Source organism: Phragmites australis, chromosome 23 (assembly GCF_958298935.1).
Source record: "Phragmites australis chromosome 23, lpPhrAust1.1, whole genome shotgun sequence".
Classification (NCBI taxonomy): Eukaryota; Viridiplantae; Streptophyta; class Magnoliopsida; order Poales; family Poaceae; genus Phragmites; species Phragmites australis.
Genome location: NC_084943.1, coordinates 3,019,480 through 3,035,851, shown reverse-complemented (window position 1 = coordinate 3,035,851; position 16,372 = coordinate 3,019,480). Strand labels below are relative to the sequence as shown.

The window sequence follows — 16,372 nt, the reverse complement described above, 5'->3', positions numbered from 1 at the left end:
GATCACCTTGCCTTGCGGTTGCGGCCTTGCCGGCCGAGCGGCCGGCCGGGAAAGAGGAAGAGAGACGATCAAGAAAAGGCCGGGGAGGTGCATGCAGGTATATATATTTATAGGCGGTCGGCTAAATGAGTCAAACCCAACAAGGATGAACGATGGAGGAGGGAAATGAACCAACGAATGAATGGAAGAAGAAAGTGAGACGTCGTAGATGCAGAGGGGCTTTTTCAAGGAACGACAAACCAACCATCGATGATTCCATCGAGTTAGTTCGTTAGACAGGCTAATTATATATACTGCATAAATGCATGCTGGAAAACACCTACGCTCATGCTGCCATGTCATGCAACTGCAATCTCTTCTATTCTAAGCTGCATGCAATGCAAGTAAAACAGCAACGCCAGGCCGTTGGTCCGTTGCCTTCTTCTTTTTAGTTTCTGTTTTATGCTACACACACACATACAGATATATCATGGCCGTCTGCAAGTTGCTTGGGTGCTGCAATTCGACGTCCGTCTAGAGCGGACTACCTAGACCACTCGTGAAGAGGTTTACCTAGTGTCGGGAGGTTAGGTCGTCACAGCGGCTCAGTAGCACCAGGAATTGGCATTGATACTCCTCCAAGGTCCCGTACGAGCACCTTGAGCTCTCCCAAGATGTTGGACAGGATGGGCAACCCGAACCTCAAGTTGACGAAATCGACGAAGCGAGACCAGGAGAGGACGCCACACTCCCATTCCAGCTGGTAATACCTGAGTTGCGCCGTGCCATCAAGATGGAATGAGGCCCACCACACCTTTTCTTCCTCCATGGTCTGGTTTTCGCGGAAGAAGTGCTCGCATTTGTTAATCCAGGGCAGCGGGTGGTCTTCCCCATCGAAGTACGGGAAGGTCAGCTTGGCATGGCGCGACGCGCCACGGTACTCGTCACCGGCAGCAGGGCGGCGTCGCGAGTCACCGTGCTAGGAGTGGAGTGGCAAGTTCTCCACAGAAAACTCATGGGGATTGGCATCCCCCATCTGGAACTTCTCAGTACGTGCAATGCGCATGTCATGTCAGTCCAAGCAGGTGTTGAGCGTCTCCATCCGAGCAAGGATGCGATCAAGCTTAGCTTGGATGGTCTCGGTGGCACCAGGATCGTCAACCGGGCTGGCCATGAGAGGCGATGCCTATGTTGTCTCTAATACCAAATTGATGTGGCATGATCGGCGAGGGGATACCAAGGGTCAACAGAGGAGAAGATGAGATTGAGGGTTGGAACACAGATGATATCGAGGGAAGGTCGACGAAGAACTGTCTCCTTCACCGCACCAGGATAGATCTTGTGTCACGGCCAGAGGTCAGCTCTTGTCGACGCAAGGAATTTATTCTTTTTTCATGATCCAATCATGCACACCTTCGCAGCCTTTATAGTCCAGGCGTCGGCCTCCCTAACGGAGGGAGGATCACAACCAACTAGCAAAGGATCACAATCATCTAACGAAGGAAATCTATCTCCTAAAGAAACTTAAGCAAAATCCTAACTTATCTCCTTGCGTATGTGCATGTTGTTGTGTCCTGACACTGCTGCTTCAGCCACTTTGATTCACCACGCCGTCTCGTGTTGTCGCGTGAGTCGCTGGACGCCGACACCAGTAGCTCCTTCTGACGAAGGTGTCCACAACGTGGGTCGAAAAAATATAATAAACATATATGGTGATTCCAGGACAAGTAACTCTAAACCTTGAGTGTCATGGGCTTATGACTGCAACACAGAGAATAACTTCAGATGGCAAACGATAATAATCCAATGGACTTTTGGTTCAAAGAATATTTCAATAGACATGTTCTCAGGTTTGATAAACATATATCAGAGCAATTAGCCATTTTATAAGCAATTCATTAAGGATCTAAGCATCCCACAGTAACAACCAGAGTGCTTACGGGGCAGCGAAGATTTACGGAGATGGAATCAGCCACAACTTCAATATCACTATCACTGTTTGCGTCATTTGCCTCAGTTCCACCACCAACACAGCAACACACACGAGCAAGGGCATCATCAAACTTCTCACCATCTTGATCCGTTGGCACCAAATCTAGGACCTGCCCACTATCAAAGTTTAAAAAAGAACTTGAAACAATAAAACATGATTCCAAATTCAGGTGCTCAGCAGTTTCCAGGTATCAGCTTGTTGGCAGTAACTGCTATGCTAAGAGAACCAGCCAGTTTATCGTTTTTTCCTGGAATGTCTTGGGAAGAAATTACTCTCTGAATAGTTTTTCAACTGCAAACCAGAAATCCTGGCAAGAAATTAACAGGGATTTGGAATACTGCTATAACATAAATTATAAGTTTCCCACGGAACCTTTCAACATGTAAAATAGCTATTCTCCCGAGACCTTACAATGGAATTCACTTGGGAGATAATCATGAGTCTAGACATGGTAAGCACAAACGGTTAACAAAAAAGTGCGCAAAACATCACAGTATTTGCGGTGGATAAAGCTTTTAATATATTGAAAAGCACTGGATAGATATCTAAAAGTGTTTGACAATCCCTGTCCACTTTCCAACAAGGAAGAAAGCATGAACCACATATGGTTCAAATATCCTTACTCTGTAAAATGTGTTTATTGAGGGTATTGTGCTTAACAATGGAAACAATTTCTGACACTATATACAAAAAGTTCCCACCTGTTCTAGAGATCTCTTGGCAATTCTGATACCCAAACAGAAAGTACGAGAGTCACTCCTTGATAGAGCAATATTGTTAGGTCCCTCTCTCAGGTAATCTGTTAATTGGGTACATAGAATGTTTAGGGTCAAAAAGGAGATATACAACAAAAAAATGTAACTGATGAACACAGGAAGATAATGTAAAAAATAAAATAAAATTGACCAATACCTTATGAAGCTAAAAAAAATAGCAAGATTCAAGACAAAAGATACTACTGGAGTACTGGACCATCATCTCTGCCATTGGCCCCTAACTGCTGTGTGGGTTGCCTGTTGACCACCCTAACATGAATACCTGAGAAAGAAAGAATTGCCAACATGACTTACATGAGTAGTTCAGATCTAGTATGATTGAACTTACTATCCAATCTTAAAGGCCAGGTACCACAGTCTATATCGTAGCTACAGAAGGATGCAAAATACTATACTGCTAAACTGCGGATACGAATGCATGTGTAAGCACAAGCCATGATGCATAGACAAACAGAAGAGAAAAGCAACACTGGCAATGCAACAAAAGATGAGTGGAAGATGACTAGTGGTTTTCACTGTGGCTGTTACTTGTACACAGACATGGGTATTAGAATCTGATTTAGACTCGGGTGTCTACTCGACAAATTTTTTTTGGATATGTCAAATAGCACTTGGAATCCAACACCAGTGTTGGAACCTGACACAAGTATCGAGTGTCTGACTCTGCACGAAAAAAATGAAGAGAAAAATGGACTCGGTTGTCCAAGTAATTGCAACCCTGCAAAACCAACCAGGTCGCTTCTGAAATCATAACACATTGTCCATGTCTTCAACAATTTAGACTATACATTAACTCGTAACAAAGAAAAAAATTGAAGATGTATTTTCCTTGTCCACATTGTGAAGAACATGACTCATAAGAAACAAAACCAGTGGCACTTGACTAAGTGTTTTAACTCAATAAACAACTTGCACCAAAATCCTATCAGAGAATATGACTCACTATACATATTAAACCAATGCATATACCATTAACTTGCATATCAGAGTGTAAAGACCAGTGCATCCTAAAAGGGACTTTGTCATTCAGAAGGATACACCAAACCTGCATAAAAGTAATCAATGCAAAGGAAATTCAAGTCAAAAAATGGATACAGACAGGTTGAACATAATCGCTGCAAAAGAAACTCAAGGTAGAAAATCTATAGACACATATAGTACAGTAATATCTAATGCGGCGTAACACAAACAGTACTCAGACACATAAACCATAACTTATACATACAAACATATCTTTGTAATTGCAACTTCACAATTCTTACTTAATACATGAGCATGATGGTCCTAAACAAACCTAATAGTTCAAGTAAAATGAAAAAGAAATGGAATCAACCTAAAGATCATATTCAGCTTTCTGTAGCATTTCTCTATTAGCTCTTGACAGCGGAAAGCTTTTTGCGGTGTACTGTACAGTATATGACCTGGACATAGGCAAGAATCACAAACAAAAGCTATGCATATTGCAGAAATATCATGGTTTAGTTAATTTGTATAATGAAATGAAATAATTTGCCAAGCCATTTTGTTACTCAAGACTCACGATATCAGCATGGTCATCCAATGTACAATCGTCTCATGTTTACTTTGTATAAATAACACAAGGAATAATGATGACTGCAGAAACCATGTAAGCTACAGCAGCAACACAAAATGTAGAGCAAGCCGTTCATTTCTAATGTCATCCCGCAAACAAAAGTAAAGCTCAAATGAGCTTCTGCCAGCAGAACTAAGTCACTATGCTTGTCTTAATAACCTTAAACTTTCCAACAAATATGCAGTAGAAGAATCAAAGCAATACATTTTGATGATTTCTCAGACAAGACATAAATTTCAATTTCTTCATTACGCCATCAATTTCACCGGGAATATCAGATCAACCCTTCTCATATACTCAAAGAAATTAATAAAGAAGTACGCACAAAACATTAAATAAGTGTACTTTGGTGATGAAACAATGGATAACTCACCCGTCTGCCGCAATGTTAGAGGGGGCTATTAAAATAGGGAGTAACGGATGGTAAACGGTAACCCAGAAACTGCAGGTTAGAGTAGGAAACTATGTCAGAAATAATAGGTCATCTGAGATTAACACTGAAATATCTAGGACTGAGTAAATAACATTCTCAGCCTAAAAATGTAAAAGAAGGAAGCACACAAAAAGGTGCAAAGCGAAGGCATAAAAAAGATGCAGATTGAGCAGGTATTAAGTTGCTGGGCAAGGAGATTTTTAAAAGTGATTGATGCACAGAACAACTAAAAGCATCAGATGTTTGAACATGAACAACCAACACAGACTATGTGACTAATGGCATAGGATCGCAGCTTAAAAGCAAGTGATCACAGGACGACTGAGTGACTTGGTCTCGTTGAGTTCAGGACAACATTGAAGTTTAAAAGAACTTATGGATCACCCCTGCTAATTCGGCACATCTCACAATAAAAGCAGGAAGGCAATGAAGGAGAAATACTGTATGCAGGCTTCTCGGGTATGATGACACAACAAACATGTTGCCATACGTTGCACTGTGGATCAACACACTACAAGGAGCAAATAAATGATCAAGGAAAACATAACTAAGCAACAGATCTCATCAAGAACAAAATGAAAGAATGTACACAGTTTCGATCAAAGCAAGTAAATGCTACATTTCATAACAAAATAGGAACATCGTGGCCACAACTAAATGCTCCAGGCTTCCAAAATAAAACAGAAAGAGTGAGCTAGACCATCAACTACTTTGATGTTTCAGAAGATAAATGATGAGCTGCTTTGTGATTCAGAATAAGATTTGTACAACCACTTGGATCAATAACAAATTTTGGAAATCTTTCTGGTTTGGCTGCGGGACATAAAAGGCTATCAAACAGTAGAATATCATGTATATCATTTTTTTAGACTGAATTCATATTTATCATGAGAACTGTACCTTAATCCTGGAATCATCGGGCATGGAGTTACCACAAGGGCAACAGACCTTGATATCCAAGTGAGCAGAATCATCTGATTTCTTTTTAGGCTTAACACTGTGTCCTGGCTCAATATGGCTTCTTGAATCTTGATGCTGCAACAGTATTTGTAGGGTCTTGCGTTTTTCTTGAAATGAAAAGCAAATGCCAACAGTTTGCCAAAGTTTCGTAAGAGCCAATCAGGTAATCTCTGTTTCTACGGACATGTCAATGTGAAAGGCGATGTGAATTCACCCAAAAGTGCCCTCAACTATCTTCACCACTGTTTCTCGTCCAACGATTTTTTTATTTCATAAACCATTCACTATGGAGACTACAAGATAAAAAATGAAACCACCTCTCATAACATTAAATGAAAAACAGTAGTACAAAAAGATAAGTTTTGGGGGAAAAGCAATCAAATGTACCTTGGTCTTGCTGATCGAACAATACTGCTATAATTTTGTCCACTAGTTCCTGTAAACCAAACCAGAAAGACCGAAACCACCTGGTTCATAAGTAACTATTTCCAATAAATTAAACTAAAGTGCACGTAGAAGTCAGTAAATTTCAGCGTATGTTCACGATACTCTGATGGAGAACTTGAAAAACCAGGTCAATTCCACACTTTACCACCATAAGAGGGAGCTTGAAAACATATGAGCAATGGATGCCGATTGTATAAAAGTAGATATATAAATTAACTTGCAGTGGACAAACCTGCTTCTTTCCTTGCTTTGGAAGTCGAAGCTAATGCAGAACATCCTTCAACTCTTTAATTCTGAAGTGGCTCAACCTGTACTGCAATAAAGCATTAGCAGTTTAGCACAGCAAATGCTAGTAAAATAATGTTAGCACGAAATCACATTCGAGCACACCGGCGCTGTCAACAATTTTGCATCCAAAATCCCACAATCTGTTATTGAACAGAACATATATAGCTGTGTAATGGAAGCAACCGAAGCCTACCGGAACCTAGAGGCCAGTTCTTTAAGAGGAAATAAAGCATGTCAAGTGAAGCAATTGCTCCGGTGCCTTTTACACCCGCTGTTGGTGAATGTGAATCAAGGTAGTGCAAAGGGTAAAGAAAGGGGGCGAATTTAGGGTATTGGCATGGTCAATCGAGAGTTTTGCAGACCCTAATAGGCTACATTACTAGTTTTGGGACGAAACGATTAACCTGTGAGGGAATTTAGGAGTGCCATAGCACGCGAGTAGCATTGGGTTATGGGAGGGACTAGGGAATCAATCGAGTCGATCAAGAGCTTTACAAAGCATACAAGAGGGAAAGAAGATGGAAATACCTTGCAAGCGGCGAGCACCGGATCGTCCGCGGCCTCCGCCGCCACGTTGTTAAGGAAGGTCTTCCTCGGGGGCGGGCGGAGGGGTTTGGAGGCGCGGTAGGGTTGGAGAAGGTCGTAGAAGACAAGAAGGCCGGAAGGGAAGCAGCGGGGGCAACAGAGGAAGAGGGATCCGGAGGCGACACGTGTGCCCCCTTGGAAGGGGTAGCACGATTCTCGATGATGGGCTTCCTCCCCTTCCTCCTCCGCTCGCTTGCTAGGTCTCTCACCGATGATTCACAAGCGGAGTACTTCTCCTCGCCGATGACCGATGATCGATGGTGACATGCATGGAAGGAAGAAGACAGAGCCGGACCAAAGGGTGCAGGGCCAGCCTAGGCTAAGACCCAGGCTGACTCATTCAAATTTGGTTTAGATCTAAAAATTTCTATTATTTTTATAGTAATTTTAATAGAAATTTGGATCTATGGCTCGGACTGAAACTCAGCTTGCTATGGGCTGGATCCGCTCCTGAAAGGGAGGAAGAAGAAGATGCATTGGGCCTGAAGATCAGCTTTGCTCATTGAAGTCCCAACCAATAGAACAGCATTAATTTCCTGGCCTCTCCTCTTTTCACATGAGCAAAATTGGAGTATTAGCTTTCTTCGCTCTCTCGCAGGGAGCCCCCACCACACGCGCACTTTTTTTCCAATGAATGAGAGAGAGAAAGAAGAAGAGAGAGAAGAAGAGAAAGAGGAAGAAGAAACGAGTGGCATGAATGAGCCCTACCTAACTCTGTTTGTTTCCATGCATGCCTTCAGCTCGCTCGTAGCCAAAAACAATATAGTGTTCAAAGACCAACGCATGATATTCTTCAGTCTTCAGTCAGAACTAAATTATAAACTTCAGCTGGATAAATGCATCTTTAACAGCACATGGTTCAGTCACGACAGAGATATACGGAGTATGTTTCAACATTAATTATTCGCAGAGTAGTATTCTATGTTTGCAGTTTGGCAGCTCTACGTACACATATGCAATCCAGTACAGGTGAAAAAGAAGAGTCAGACCTCAACATTGAAAGAAGACCAATGTATATGTGACAAGTACGTACGAAGTGGGAATGAAGCCACTTTGTTGTCACCTCTTTTGGATGCTAAGCTAGCTAGCGAGCAAAAGCAGTGGAAGTGCGTGCTTTACCATGACATGACCCTGCCTACCTCTTTTCAATGAAGGGCATCACAACTTTGCACCAAAAGCTTAAAGACGTTATATACTTGTATCTGTATATTTAAATATAATATTTTGGTTAGGTATTTCAAAGAACATCAAATTAATTTCTAAATTAATTCTTGTAATAAATTGATCATATACATTTTGGTGTATCGTTTTTATGGTTCTTTAAGTGAAGACGTGAATTTGAATGTCTCTCAAATTCAAATATATTCCTTAGATTCAATTCAGCTGAAATGCAAATTAATTCAAATCTTTTGAATTCCAACCTCTCCTAAATTCTAAGGCTTCAAGTTCAAATCTCTTTCCTAATTTAAATAAACTTATTTGAATTGATGCCAAAGCTAAATTTAAATCTGAATTCAAATATTTCTATTGAATTTAATTCTTAATCTTTTCTTTTCTCTTTTTCCTTCTCAAGCCGTCCCTCTCTCTCTTTTTCTTTGTGCATGACCCAGCCTCCATCTCCCCTTCCCCGAGCGCGTGGGTCACCGCCGCGACACCGTCTAGGCCCAGCAACGCATTCGCTCACCCAGCCCGACGCACGCGGACACTAGCCCAACTCGCGTGCTTGCTCGCTCTCTCTCCTCTCACTATCATGTGGACCCCACCGACTCGAACCATCCCTAACCTCAAGCGCTCGCTCTCTATTCCTAGTCACCACCATCCTTTCCCCTCGCCATTAAGGCACCGACAACCTTCATCATCCTTCTTCTCTCTCCACGCTCTTGCTCTCTCTCCCTCTCACTGACAGAGCGCACGCAAGTCGTGGGATAGCCCGATGCCGCAACACGATGACTGTCATGCATGGTTGGTTAGTGGGCTGCACTGTCACACGCGCCACGGAAATTCTGGTAGGCACCACCGTCCGATTCACCGAGACACCGAGAAGCACGTCTCACTACCGCCTCTCTCTCTCCCCTCTCCTCTCTCTATAAAAGATTAAGCCTAGCCCCCTTCCCTTTCCTTCTCCCCCCAAATCCGCCACCGTCCAATTCCTCCGTCGTTGTTGATCCTCATTCCCAACAGCCAAGGAGAGGAGGAGCACCACTCGAGGAGCTCAAAGGCTATCCTGAGCCACCCTTTCCCGCTCGACGATTGTGTGAAGCACGTGTTGCAAAGTCGAGTTCGCCGCATAGCCACCGTGATCCTGTCATTCTTCTTCCCCTTTTTGCCCTTTGCTTAGTAGCCCGTTGTGACCTGCCTTCACGCGGCATAGGGCTACCAGAGCATCCTCCCCGCTGTCACCGTTATGAGATCGCCGCCGGCCGCCTTCCCCTGTGCCAGTCTCTGTGCCACGGAACCCCCCGTAGAATAGCATAGGACTGCTCTGCACGTGGCCTGGAGAGTGCATGCGCCAAGGGAGGTGCTACCCAACTTTTGCGTCGTCGTCCTCCTCCTCGGTGATGATCTGGGCCCGCTCCGGTGGTCGGTTGCCGTCTTTGACACCCAAAATGGGTTTGCAAGCCCATGTAGACCACCGACCCTTACCCCTTGACCTAACCCACAGTCCCTAGCGCAACTCAGGTGAGGTCGCCGGTGAGGAGCCACCGTGAGCCCGGCCGTGAACCCTTTGTTCTGACTAAATCTTCCATGAGTCATAACTTCTTTGTTCCAACTCCGATTCCAACGATTCTTTTGCCTAAATTCATCTAAATTCAAGATATATCTTTCTATCTCAATGTGATATCCATTGGAGCTCATTTGGTTTTATATTTGGTGTTATTTGACTCTTCTATAGTATAGGTCATCTCTAATCATGATCGTGTTTGTAGAACTGAAGGAATTCACAGAGGAACTGGAGAACCCCAACTTTGACTAAGGGCTAGAAGAAGACTTCAGATAAGGAAATTCATATCTCCTTGATCATTTTAAACCTATATTTTTAATAATCTAATTGATCAACTTAAAACATGACTTATTATTGTATGTGATATGTATTGTACTATTTCAACTGCTTGCAGTAGTTAAATTCTATCAAACAATTATCATGCATCCAATGCCATTATTCTTAATCCATATCACCTTAGGATTACCTATCATTATTTATAGAGAAAATCTACAATTTGCCATCGAATAACTACTGATTCTACAATCCGCCATCGAATAAATTCTGTTTACTTCTATACCATCGAATAAATGTTTCAGTTCCTTATATTCCATCGGCTTCCGATACTACCCTCCGCTGCACTGTTCATGAACAGTATGAACAGTACCCGTGAATAAAAAAGGTCACAAAAAATATGTCAATTTTTGTGCACGCTCTATAATTCATAATCAACCCGTTTTAACTGTATTTACCTAAAAATATTGTATAGAATTCAAACTAAAATTCTTCAAAATGTACTACTTTTGTAACTTCTTGCAATTTTTAAGCCTCATAAAAATTTACAAAAAATCTGAGAAAATTTACTAATATTCCTCTAATGTGATGTAATAATTTCTAAAATTATCTCCCGCGGTGAAAAAAATTAGTTCTTTGTAATGCACAATATTACAAAAGTAGCTCATTTTGAGAAATTTTAGTTTGAATTTTACACAGTATTTTTAGGTGAATACAGTTAAAATAGGTTGATTATGAATTATAGAGCGTGCACAAAAATCGACATATTTTTTTGTGACTTTTTTTATTCTCGGGTACTGTTCATGAACAGTATAGCGGAGGGCAGTATCGGAAGCCGATGGCATATAAGGAACTGAAACATTTATTCGATGGTATAGAAGTAAACAGAATTTATTCGATGACGGATTATAGAATCAGTAGTTATTCAATGGTGAATCGTAGATTTTCTCTTATTTATATTAACGTCAGATGATATCTTGATATCTAACATGCTTAGGATGGAATATATCTCTTCGGAGATGTCACTATGGAATATATTTCTCCGGAGATGTCGCTTCACTGAATATAAATTAAACTCATATGCCATGAATCTTTGGTGATTGTGGAATCCTTGATATAGCGTGGGATATGGTGAGTGATGTGTAAAATGGGTGAAAATTGTTTTGGCGAGAGCAAGTAGAGTAGTCCTTCGGTGAAGATACTTTTGGGGGCTTGAGTTACCTACGTTGTATTCATTGCCAGCTGAAGATGCATGCACTAGTCGTATAAGCATCGAATCATTACGCTATCATGCAAAGCCACCCCAGTGCAATCATGCATCCTGTTACATGTAGAACTTAACTTTTCTATCTCCCGACTAAGCTGGACATTTACTAGGAGGCTAGGCGAGCAACGAGAACCCAAGCTTCTGTCAAGTGCTTCGCGGAATGTTCATGGAACCAGACTCTTCACAAATGTCCAAGTGGTATTATGTCATTTCTTACGTAGGCTTGGAGCACTCGGGGTGTCTTGTAGTATAGTCCAATAAGGAAAGATGATTGAAACGTCTTGGTATGATTCGTTCCTACACTTGCAAGATTAGAGTATAAACATATCGAGTAGGTATAGTGTACAACCTCTGCAGAACGTAAATCTATTTGAATAGTTAGCCATGTCCTCGGGGACATGAAAAGAAATAAACTCACTTGGTTAGACTTGGGGTGTGCGTATCTTTAATGAGTGAGTGTGCGGACTAGATATCCATATGATGAGGTTGCTGGCTCGATCTGTTAGGAGCTGTGTGATACTAGAGGTATACCAGACATAATGATAAGGATTACGAAGTGAGATGTAGCTCCTCTTAGGACCGAAACCCCCTCAGATATACCTTTTTACCTTGTTTAAGCTATTTCAAAGTTAATGGTAGAGAATAAACCGGATACATGCATAAATAGCTTTACGCTTAAAACTAAATCGTAAAGCCTTATCCTTGAGTAATATGTTATGCATTTATTAAACCCTTGCAATAGTATAGGACTTGTTTGAGTATCTTCCGTACTCATTTTTGCTATCATTCAAATAAGGAGATAGATGTCGTCTTCACTAGAGATGAAGATACGGATGAGGAGTAGATTAGCGGTCATATTCGCACCCTAGTGGCCTGTGGCTTTGGATTGTTGTTCGGCTGTGCTTTTGTTGGCTTGTTGGCCATGTTTGTAATGTACTTTATAGTTTGAGACATTTTGTACTGTTATAACCTTAATTACTTTTATATACAATGTATGGATGTGATGCTATAATTATTATATTATACGTATCAGCTACTTAATTTAGAGACTGATACAACAGACATACGAGATCCTGGAAAATGGGTCTTATGGTCACTACCCTTAAGGAGCGGCTTCTTAAGATTGGGAGCACAACAAGCTCGAGAGACGGTGGCCACAAGGTGGCCTGGGCGGTCGCGAGGTGGGTACAACTCAGGATACGGCGACTAGCTTGGAGGACGAGTGGAAGTCGGGCATAAGGGGTAGATGCGGTCGCAGTAGAGACAGTGACCACTGCTCCACTTTGACTGCCACTACCACTTGGGAGAGGCTTTTTGAGATTGGAAGCGAAGTGAGATAGGGCGAGACTGAGGGAGACGGACTCTATTTATAGAAGAATTGTCACTGCCAGTTTGGAATACAAACCGATAATGATAATAATTAATACCGTCAGTTTGTTTTCATCAATTATTGCTTCATCAGTTTGAAATATGAAACGACAGTAATAAACATTATCACTGCCGGTTTGGAGTATAAGCAGAGATAAATATTATTACTTCCAGATTTTAAAGGCACATCTTTTTATGAATCGGTAATAATGTATTACTACTGGTTTTTGCTGGCTCAGCTTTTTATATGTGTCTTGAGCTTACGAACTGGTAGTGATATATTATTATTGTCGGTTATAAAGATAACATTTTTTATAGTCCTATATGTATTAGGATTATAGAGATTTATCACTACTATAGATCATCGTAGATCATGTGCAGTCACTCTTTCACAGGATCCCAGTCCGCACGGATAAGAGCTTATCGATGGAGGCATCCATGGTGGTAGGTGGCAGTCTGAGAGAGGATAGAGAGGAAGGGGAAGAGATGATAAAGAACAGAGCCTTCACAAAGAAGTGGGCCCATGCACAAGACATATATATTTTATACATGCGCTGTGTCATATTCACGGCCATGTCATCCTCCACGGTATTAATACTGCCCACGAAACTACTCTGGGAGGTTATTTGCGGTATAAATTAGACGAATCGCTATATTTTAGAGGTTAAATAGACTTTTTCCTATATATTAACATGAAAGCCTCATGGAAAGGCTTACAGTAAAATACGTTCGTTTCTCACTTTCTAGCAACCAACATGCACGTACCATCTTCCCAGCTTCTTCTTCTCCCATGCATATATGCTTCATGCATGCGCATTACATATATATCTTGGAGGGAATATTCTTGTTCTACTTGCTAGCTGCATAATTGTGGCTTTCTTTCATTCTCTGTGGCGTGGCCGGTCAGGTCAGTCACTAGATCGATCATTGTTCTCTCCACTCAGATTATATTGTTCTTACAGTCAACTTTCTTTCTTTCTTTCCGTTTCACCCTGTGAGATATCCTGTAAAGCCCAGAAGCTTGATCAAAGTGCTGCCACAGAGGCGCTTGCCTACGCAACGTGCCGGGGCCCGAGAGATGATGTTTCCAAAGGAAAGAAATTCAGAGCGAAAGAGAATCATTGCTCGAGGTGCAGGATGATCATGCATGTAAATATGACCATGTCAACATGCATGCAACCTACAACTGATGCTCTTCTTATCGCCAGGAAATTAAAGCCATGCCTGCTTTTGCCTGCCGATGATAAATGGTGGTGACACCAACGCATGCGACTAATCCTGTCTGCCTCTCCTCAACTAATTACCAGTGCATGCATTGTTCATCATCACCACCTTGACCAATCCGAATGTTCTCTTTCTATGTGGCATGCACGTATGAATACAGGTGCCTTCCATAGTTCCATTCTTATAGATTCTGAGTGCTGTGCGTGTTGATTGACTCCATCTGTTATTTAAGTATTGTCTATGTAAGTTTCTTGGAATTCCATCCCTTCATTGAGATATGGCCTATTTTGATCCAAGATATGGTACTGCAGGTTACCTAGCAAATAAGGATTTGCACAGGAAAATTCATGATGCATCCATATACTTTTGCTATTGTTGGATGTTGACAAAAGATGCATATGTGCGTGCATCCATCTCACTATCTCAGGGAAAAGCATCTACACCGAAATTGCAACTGGCCATAGCAAGTGGGTGCATGCTTCTCTATTCTGCTAGAGTAGAGGTTGACTTAAAAGTTTGGGACAATTTCTTTTATACCACTCGAAAGTTGTTCAATCCTGAAAATGCCATTGGAAATGGACTAATACTTTAAGTGTCACTCTTTTAAAAAATTTAGGCTCAGAAATATCATTTTTGACCATTTTCCGGTAGTCAAGCCGTGATGGACATGTGAAAAGACCATATTACCCTTATGGCCCACGAGTCAATGACTTCTTCATCTATTCCAAGTCTCTTCCTCATCTACTCTGAGAAGTTGCCGACCGCATCACCCTCACCGTGCTTGTCGTTGGCACATACCTCATCTCGCTGCTAGCCGGCACCGGCGCGCTGCGTTCGGAGACGGCGGGGTGGAGTGGACCGACGACTTCTTCTCTGAGGTTAGGCAGAGGATTGGTGGGCCCTGGCTGCACGTGTGGATCCAGACCGCTGTCGCCATGTCCAACATGGGACTCTTTGAGGCCGAGATGAGTAGCGACTTCTTCTAGCTCCTCAACATGGCCGAGCCTCTCCTCCACAGCAGTTGCACGCCGTTGCTAAATCCACTATGTTGTCGGCCAAAACTTGCAAGCCCAAGCCCAAATCCGATGTGTCCGAGCCTCGAGGGGCTAAGGAGGAGGTCACACGACGCTCCATCGACTAAATCCTACCAAGACCGAGCGCCATTGAGTCGCGAGCCATCTACTTTTTCGAAATCAGCAAGTTTTCCTGCCTCTCCAAGGTTGTTCCACCTCTTTGCTACTAATTTGTCCGATTCAAGCCCATGAGCTTCGTAGGGTCACCCAGTGCCTTTTGTGCATGCTCGTTAGCCCTTTGCCCATCATCGGTGCACTCGTCCTAGCACACCAAGCTCCGTTGTGCCGCCCCGCTCGCTGCTAACCTGATTCCGGTCGGGCCCCCTAGTCAGGTGGGTTCGTGTGTATGCGTCGGTGTTGTTTCCACCCCCACCTGTCGCCCCGCGCAAGTGCAGCACGCTCCTCTGTAGTGCTCACCTTCACTCACCGCCCGAGCAACACCCACTCCACCAAGTAGCCGCGCAACATCCGCGGGGGGGGGGGGGGGGCACGCTACAACCCTGGTGGCCGCACAAAGGGGCAACCCGCACCTGGATCCGACCCTCCCAGCCGCACCCGAGCGCAGTCGCCCTACTCCCTGCTGCTCCTAGATCTGACGGCAGTGGCATTTTTTGTCATCAAATTTAAGAATCGTGGTTCCTACTGGATTTGCTAGTTTCCAGTAGCATATCTGGGATATGGCAAGTTTCTAATGGCACGGAAGGGATTATCCCTAAAAGTTTTCAATATTCATGCATGGGGTTATTTGTGAGAGGCACATCATAAAAGGCTGGCTTCTGTACATATCTCTGCTAGCATAGTCAGACAGTAGTGGCTTGTATTGTGACAAGGGAAAACATTGCACTTGTATTTCCTTCTATGAAGTTTTATGAAAACTTATTTGTACTTCTTTCCAGAAAGTCTTATGACAATATAGGAATTCACACATTTCTGAATCTTTATCCTGAAAAGTCAGTTGGTGGAGATGCTATTTCTTGCATTATTCCGATCCTTGTTTACCACTAAAATTTTTGAACTCCCTGACTGTGATCGAAACATTGAAATCCGATCGTCTACTTGTAGTCTTGTACACACGTTCGTTGATCATCTTGAAGAATAAGTAGCCATATATAGATAGGAATTTAAGAAGCACAGCAAATAGATAACTTAACAAAAGCGTGCAGTGGGATCGATTAACTCTAGGCTTTGGCTTTTAGAATTCAGGTCGGGCTCAAGGCACAGCTAATTTCATTTGGATTCATGAATGACTGAAATTGCATATGAAAAAGAAGTAGTGACTCAAAGTCCACAAGTTTTAGATCGCACTATAGCTGGAAAAGGGGATTGTGAAGTGTGAAAGCATATCTCTTTGACGCAAGAGAAGAGGGAAAGCTGCCTTGTAAGAAAGGCA

The 16,372-nt window shown here is 42.5% G+C and overlaps 1 pseudogene; it reads right to left on the bottom strand.

The window, feature by feature from the left end:
- Window positions 1-574: 574 nt before the first annotated feature.
- LOC133905660 (E3 SUMO-protein ligase SIZ2-like) lies at window positions 575-7,271 on the bottom strand (annotated as a pseudogene).
- Window positions 7,272-16,372: the final 9,101 nt, after the last annotated feature.